Source organism: Mus pahari, chromosome X, assembly GCF_900095145.1.
Source record: "Mus pahari chromosome X, PAHARI_EIJ_v1.1, whole genome shotgun sequence".
Lineage (NCBI taxonomy): Eukaryota > Metazoa > Chordata > Mammalia > Rodentia > Muridae > Mus > Mus pahari.
In genome coordinates, this window is record NC_034613.1 from 104,176,126 (window position 1) to 104,183,921 (window position 7,796).

At 35.6% G+C, this 7,796-nt stretch overlaps 1 protein-coding gene and 1 pseudogene across 2 annotated transcripts in view; one reads left to right on the forward strand and one right to left on the reverse strand.

Moving 5' to 3' along the window:
* Positions 1-7,796, forward strand: part of Pcdh11x (protocadherin 11 X-linked) — a 524,801-nt gene that overhangs the window by 115,346 nt on the left and 401,659 nt on the right. The gene's annotated exons all lie outside the window — the stretch shown is intronic.
* On the reverse strand, positions 4,927-5,650 carry LOC110313696 (annotated as a pseudogene).

Below are 7,796 nucleotides of genomic sequence, written 5' to 3' on the forward strand. Positions count from 1 at the left end.
TTTTCCGAGACAGGGTTTTTTCTGTGTAGCCCTGGCTGTCCTGGAACTCACTCTGTAGACCAGGCTGGCCTCGAACTCAGAAATCTGCCAGCTTCTGCCTCCCAATTGCTGGGATTAAAGGTGTGCCCCACCGCTGCCTGGTGAGAAATAATTTTTATTGAGTCTGGTACAATTTTCAGATCATAAAACAATTTTTTTCTGAAGAAATAAATCCATGCAAATTCACGAAATTAAAAAATCATCTTTGTCTTATACTTTTATCTTCATGAGTTTCAAATGGTCAATAATCATGGAATGATGAATTATTTTCCTACAGTTTTAATTTTGTATGAAACTTTATACTGACATTTCCAAGGCTTCATCTTGTACTTACGCTAAAGATAATTTATTTGTTCTAAGCAGCATTCATCCATAAATCTGTACACTAATTTACACTATGAGTGTTTTTAAGAAAATGTAATGATACAGAATTATAATTCTCTTTAATTACAAATATTTAAAATTTCTAAAAAAATTTGTTGTATACTTTTTTTAGGAATGAACTTTTATGTGACATTGAAAAATTGCTATATCCATGAACAAAAATACTTATATAGTTCAGAGTATCCTGGGATATTTCATTATAAATATACTTTGGGGGGTAAGTTTTCTCTTTTTTCTTTATAGTGTGTACAGAGTTGGAAGAGGTGAATATAAAGTTAAATGGAGGTAAAAATTTGTTTCATCTGAATAACATTATCATTTTTTCACACTTCACTGATGCATATACAGATAGACACATATAACACTTTTATTTAGTCTTTCCTTATAAGTTATACTTAAACACACACACACACACACACACAAACACACACACAAAAAAACTTGTCATGTAGTCAAGGATGGAGTTAAACTCCTGTTTTTCCTGCAAATATCTAGTAAATTCTAGAATTACAGATGAGAACCATAATTCCTTGTAATCATCTGACTTCTAAATATGATTAGGATATGTACGTATTTTTCTAAACATTTAAAATGGTGATGAGAGTTATTAAACAAATATCACTTCAAACCATCCCTATACTTTCCTTTTATTGTTAGCAATTGCAAAATCTTTTCATTTTCTCATAATTTGGCATGTGGTAGTTTCAGAATTTTTTTTCGAATTCATCAAATTTTAAAAACTTAAACTTAATTTTCTCATACAAATATGATCTGCACATCTCAAGAACTTGAATTAAATGCTTTATGTTTGGCTATTTGTCTATTCTTTCCACTAATGTCACTATTAATTTTTAATTAATTATTTACTATTATATATTATTCTAAGCTACAAATTTCAAACCTTCTATTATGAGTACAACTTTACAAAACATAAAATTTTGTCTGTAAGTATAACATATAATGAGATGGCACCTAATCAAAAAGTTATTGAGAGCTAGAGAAAGTACCCAAGGAACTGAAGGGGGCTTCAACACTCTAGGTGGAACAACAATATGAACTAACCAGTACCCCCTGATCTTGTGTCTCTAGCTGCATATGTAGCAGAAGATGGCCTAATCGGCCATCACTGGGAAGAGAGGCCCCTTGGTCTTGCAAACTTTATATGACCCAGCACAAGGGAAGGCCTGGGCCAAGTAGTGGGAGTGGGTGGGTGGGGGAGTAGGGGCGGGGGGTATAGGGAACTTTCGGGATAGCATTTGAAATGTAAATAAAGAAAATAATAAAAAAATGAAAAAAAAAGTTATTGAAATTATAGTAAAGGCAATAATTTGTTAAAAGTTCATGATAATTGCACCTTACGTGTTCAAAGTACTAAGCAGAGACCTCTAGGGTATTGAAAGACTTCAAATTTCTAGAAGTAAAATGAATAACACAATAATAGCTTAAAAATAGGATTTGATTACTAGCAGGTAAGACAAAGTAAATAAAATAAAGCTCAAAATATTCATTTTAAAATGATGAGAAGAATAACTAACATGCATGGCAATTTCAAGCAATCTTTAATATGCACTTAAGAGATACTGCCCAACAAGAAATTATATGGGACATGCTGAAGACATTTGTAAAGATCAAAAACCCAATAAAGATCAAAAACCCAATGTATAAAGGAGATCAAAAAGATTTATCAATTTCAGTAATATTAAAAAATAAAGTAATATAACCAGAATAACTAGGCAATGTATATAGATAGGAACATAGTTGGGAATATATTTTTGTTTGAAAAATAAAGTTAATCAACAAAGCAGAATACTAACTTTAAAATACTGAAAGAAATTAAAGTTACCCTGAAATTTTATTTCCAGTGGAGGTGTTTTCCAATTTAAGGGACAAATAAATCATTTATTACTTTTTTTTTCAAATACACATTTTAAAATTTTATATTATTTTTAATTTATTTTTTACAGTCCATATTCCATTCTTTGTCCCCTCATCCACAACCCCACCTCCTCCCCACCACACCCTGTCTCCACATGGATGCCCTCACCCCTGATCCCACCTGACCTCTAAACTCTCTGGGGTTTTCAGTCTCTTTAGCATCATCTCTGAATGAACACAGACTGGAAGTCCCCAACTGTATGTCTGTTGGGGACCTCATATCAATTTGTGTATTCTGCCTGTTTGTCGTTCCAGTGTTTGAGATATCTCGGGGGGGTGGGTCCAGATTAATTGAGACTGCTGGTCCTCCTACAGGGTTGCCTTTCTCCTCAGCTTCTTTCACCCTTCCCTAATTCAACAACAGGTGTCAGCTGCTTCAGTCCATTAGTTGGGTGCAAAAAATCTGCATATGATTCTTTCCGCTGGTTGTTGGGTCTTTCAGAGGGCAGTCATGATAGATTCCTTGTTGTGAGCACTCCAAAACCTCAGCAATAGTGTCAGGCCTTGGGACCTCCCCTTGACCTGGATCTCACTTTGGGTCTGTTGCTGGACCTTCTTTTCCTCAGACTCCTCTCCATTTCTTTCAGACAGAAACAATTATGTATCAGAGGTGTGACTGTGGGATGGCAACCCCATCCCTCACTTTCCTGTCTTTCTGCTGGAGGTGGACTCTATAAATTCCCTCTCCCTACTGTCAGGTGTTTCATCTAAAGTCCCTCCCTTTGAGTCCTGGGAGTCTCTCACCTCCCAGGTCTCTGGTGCATTCTGGGGGGTGGGGAGGAGGCAATCCTCCTATTTCCTGAGGTTACCTGTTTACATTCTTTCTGCTGGTCCTCAGGGCTCCAGTCCTTTTCCCTTACCCAATATCAAATCAGGTTCCACTCTCCCCCCACTCTTTCCAACCCTGTCTACTTTACCTACCAGGTCATTTATTATTTTAAATGGCTGAAAACAACTTTTACTAACAGACATGCATAACAAAAAAACCTATAGGGAGTACTACACATCATAAAAGAAAGAAAGAAAAGAGAGAAATGTGGATGTATATAAAAGAATGAAGAGGCCCAGAAGTGATAGACAAGGACATCTGCATTACACCTGCACTGAACAGTACATATTGGTAAGCACATATATATGACAAATATAAACACATACACCATACTCTTAAAAGAGACACACAGAAAACTGTATCACAATAAAGCAGAAAACAACAAAGGTATACTATGAATTCAGATTTCAAAATTCTAAAAGAGACAAGGCCAAGTCAATTATAACATAATAAATAGCATTGGAAGGAAGAAGAGATTATTTTGGAGAAGGCGATTATCTGTCTCTTAACAATCAATTACTCAGCAGTTAAATGAGCTGTGAACCTTTCATAAAAAAGAAAGAAAGAAAGAAAGAAAGAAAGAAAGAAAGAAAGAAAGAAACATAAGAAAAGAAAAGAAAGAAAGGACTCTATATTGTGTGATTTCAACTATTTGACTCTCTATTATATATATATATATATAATATATATATATATAATATATATATAATATATATATATATGTTGCCAAGGAGGACACGAATGGCTAAAGTATTGATGGAGGAAAGGATATGAAGTAAGTAGGACTTTGACCATTTTTCAGAACAGTAAAAATACACTGTAAATTATTTTCATCATGATATATTTGTCCAAATTTATATGATGTACAACAGCAACAATTATTTTTTATGTGAATTCTGAACGTTAGGTGATTTCCATGCGCCTATAGAGAGTCATCAATTGTAAGAAATATACAATTCAGTTGGACTATATTGGTTTTTTTGTGTGTGTGTGTGTTTCTTTCCTTGTTTGTTTGTTTGGTTTGGTTTTCTAACAAAGTTTTATTGAAGCACAGTCACATTCATTTGTTTATTCAATATCTATGGCTGTTTTTACACTATAAAGACAGAGTTAAGCAGTTATGACACAGACAACATAGCCTGCATAGCTCAGAGTATTTACTCTAAGGTCTTTTATAGAGCATGTAGGCTGATACCTAGCTGAGTAACAAATGTCACTCATTTTACTAAACACTTGCATCATTTTCAGAGGAAGCCAAAGAGCTGCAACAGCCAGAGAAAATATGTGGAGAGAAGCCTGGTGTGAGTGCAAACTTGTAAACTACCATTTGGGAAAAGAAAGCAGAAAGATTTAAGAGTTTGTAGCTAGCATGGGCTGTGTAAAGACTGGTCTTAAAAAGTAAGAATAAATGACATGTGGCTTAAGATTTTTATAACATTCAGGGTAGTTTAAAGATGGAAATTAAAGCTGCAAGACATTAGGCAGTGTCTCTAGGCAATAATTTCAATGAACTGAACTGTTACAGAGAAAACTGAGTGTCAGTGCAATACATACAATTATCATTTTAGGTCAAGTGAAACATTCCTTGTGTTGGCAACAGTAAACCTCTTGGTGAGAGAATTATAAGTGGTTGACAGACTGTATCTAACATATTGGTATACAGGTCACTTTCTCAGAAAAATGTCCAGGAGAGATGAATAGGGAAAGGCTAGAGAAACTGTGAGATATTGCCTAGGGTCTCACTGGACAGGACATAGAACTTCAGGGGAATGATACACCTTCATCTGCCTTCTGTCAAAGTGCTTGTCAAAGCTCTGCCTCCATGGCCAGGTTCTTGGGAGCACTGTCCCCATACAAGTGTTTCATCTCTGCTTGGTGCAGAGCTTCTCAGATGGGGACTCCACTGACCTGTGGTAGTTGAAGTACAGGCCATGATCTGCCTTCATATAGTCATCTAGGAACTCTGTGTCCAGCTTAGCTGTTCCTATATCTCTTTGCTGTGCCTCTCAGTCTGTGTGAAGTATTGGCATTGCTGTGCCTCTCAGTCTGTGTGAAGTATGGGCAGAGCTCCTAGGTGATTTCCATATTGCTCATGTCACAGGCTGCTTTATCATTTGAATCTGACTCCAGTTCTTTCTATTCACACAGTGCTTCATTTTCTCCTGTGGATGCCTGGTTTCTATTGTGGTTATGCAGAGGCTTTCCAGAGCTTTTGATATGGGAAATACTAGGGAGACTCCTGCCAGGCTGTGTGCTGCCATTGAGAGTTTCATAAACAAGAGAGTTCCAAGGAAGAGCTCCATGGGGCAAGAACCATGGGGAAGTGAAATAAGAATACTTGAACTTTCTGTAGGCATCCTGGTGCCTTTGCATCCAAAGCAGTGAATGATGATTAGGTCACCAGTAGCTTGCATATACTGGGTGAGAATACCAAGATGCAATAGCTCTCCATTTTGATGCCATCGCTGCTATTTATCACTGCAACACTCAAAGTGGAAACTCATGGGCATGCAGTTTGCAGATCTCAGGCAGTGGGCAACAAAAAATCTAGTTCTCATAGTGGGGAGAATGAAGAGGTACAAGGAGAGGGACACAAAGAGGGAGCCATTTTTTATGTTTCCCTTTTCATTTCTGATTTTATTATCCAAATTAATTTATCATTCTTCCCTTTATTCAACATTATTTTAACCTCTTTTCACCTTAAATCCAAGCATACCCACAAGCATATTTTGTCTGCTCAGAGGTCTCAGCCTGGGCTATGTATTTCACACTAGGCTGAGTTACCATCAGTTTTCCTGTGAGACCCCAACTTCCCAAGGAAATAGGTTAGCTGCATATTGTAGCATAACACCCTATTTAACAATTGTTAGCAAGTCCCCAATCCTTGCCATTTCAAAATAGATCAGTGTTTGCAGTTGGATACTATGATGGTAATTCATATTTAGACCTTAATTCTCATTAATTCTTTGTCTTGTTAAATTTAAAACAATGTCACATTGCCTCTACATGTCTGTGTTTTTTTTTTATTTATCTCCTTTCACAAAAGGCATTCTATATTTCCAAGCTGATAATCAACATCCAATACAGTTAATTTTAACAGTATTAATTTTTATTCTCTTGTCCAGTTGTCTCTGGATTCCTTAGTTGGATGGGTTTATTCTTCTGCGGAAAAAGCAAACATCATTCCCCCCAAGCCAAAATATGGGTATTTACATTAACTAGCAGAATATATGTTTCCTAGGGTGTATTTTAGCACTAGAAAAAGCATTATCTTTTAGATTGAAACTATAAACATACCTTATGTGAATAAGTATGCTGATATTTCCTCTTTTAAAATGTAAATTTAAGGTTGATATGCCTTTATCATTTAGATTACTAAGGACATATTTATCACTAAGCAAAACATATATAATATCTTTAAGGAAAAATGTCATTTTGTATTTTATACTATTTCTGGAGTTTTAGGCTGTTTGCAAGTAGCTTTATCTTATTAGCAGGGAATCTCACCCTGATTTCATTGTATAGCCCATGTTGGTCTAGTGTTTACAGAAATCTGCCTGACTCTGTTTCCTCTATGCTGGAATTTAAGGCATGAGCCACCACTACTACCAATTTCAAATATTTCATCTCAATTCCAAATCACTGTAACTCTTTAATTTAGGAAACAAATTTGAACTATAGTACCATTCTGAATTTACATAAAAATAAAAAATATCCCATGTTTTAGTATCATCAAGCAGAAAATTTTCTTTCTATAACCTATTAGCAAAAACCAAAAGTATTCAAACAAAAAAGTCAAAGAAACAGGAATACTTTAAGTTTTCCTGGCCAACTGTCTTATCTCATGCTGTAGCAACAAAGCCTTGTCTTTTTGTCCTGGTAATTTAGGTGTTGCTGCACTGCATTGGTGGGCCAGTAGCAGAAAGAGCTGACAAACATCTCATAGGCAGAGAACCGAATTTCTGGTGCCATCAATTTCCTATTGGGAAGAGTCTTTTTTCCTTCCTCTATTTTTATTGCTTGTATTTCAGCATTACATCCCTCAGTTCTCTCTTTATCTAAGTGTGTTTCATTCTGATTTTATTTTTAAGAGAGGGCATGGAAAGCTGTGATCATTGTTGAAAATATTTAACTAACTCCAGACTAACAACATCTAAAATGAAACATTATAAGATCCAAATACTTTGTACTGAGGTGTTTTCTATTTTTTTTAACACAGACAATAATTTTCCTTTTAATTTCTGACTGCCTCCCTAAGGACTTCAATTTAATAATTTTAAACTTAATACTTTAACAGTTCAGATACATGGGGCTTTTTATTTTTTATCTTGCGCTGTTGCAAGCCTTGTCCTAACCATACAGACTGCTGAGGGCTCCTGGTCCTGTTTACTGCTAACCATGGCTGTTCTTCTACATTGCTTCAGACTGCAGATTCAGGCCTAGTTCTCTTTACCATGCTTTTAACCATGCTGTGCATGGGAGAAGTCTAAGCTGTTCAGTCTTCAGTCTTTGGTATGCTTTCATTCTCTTTCTTTCTTTCTTTCTTTCTTTCTTTCTTTCTTTCTTTCTTTCTTTCTTTCTTTCTTTCTTTCTTTCTTTCTTTCTTTCT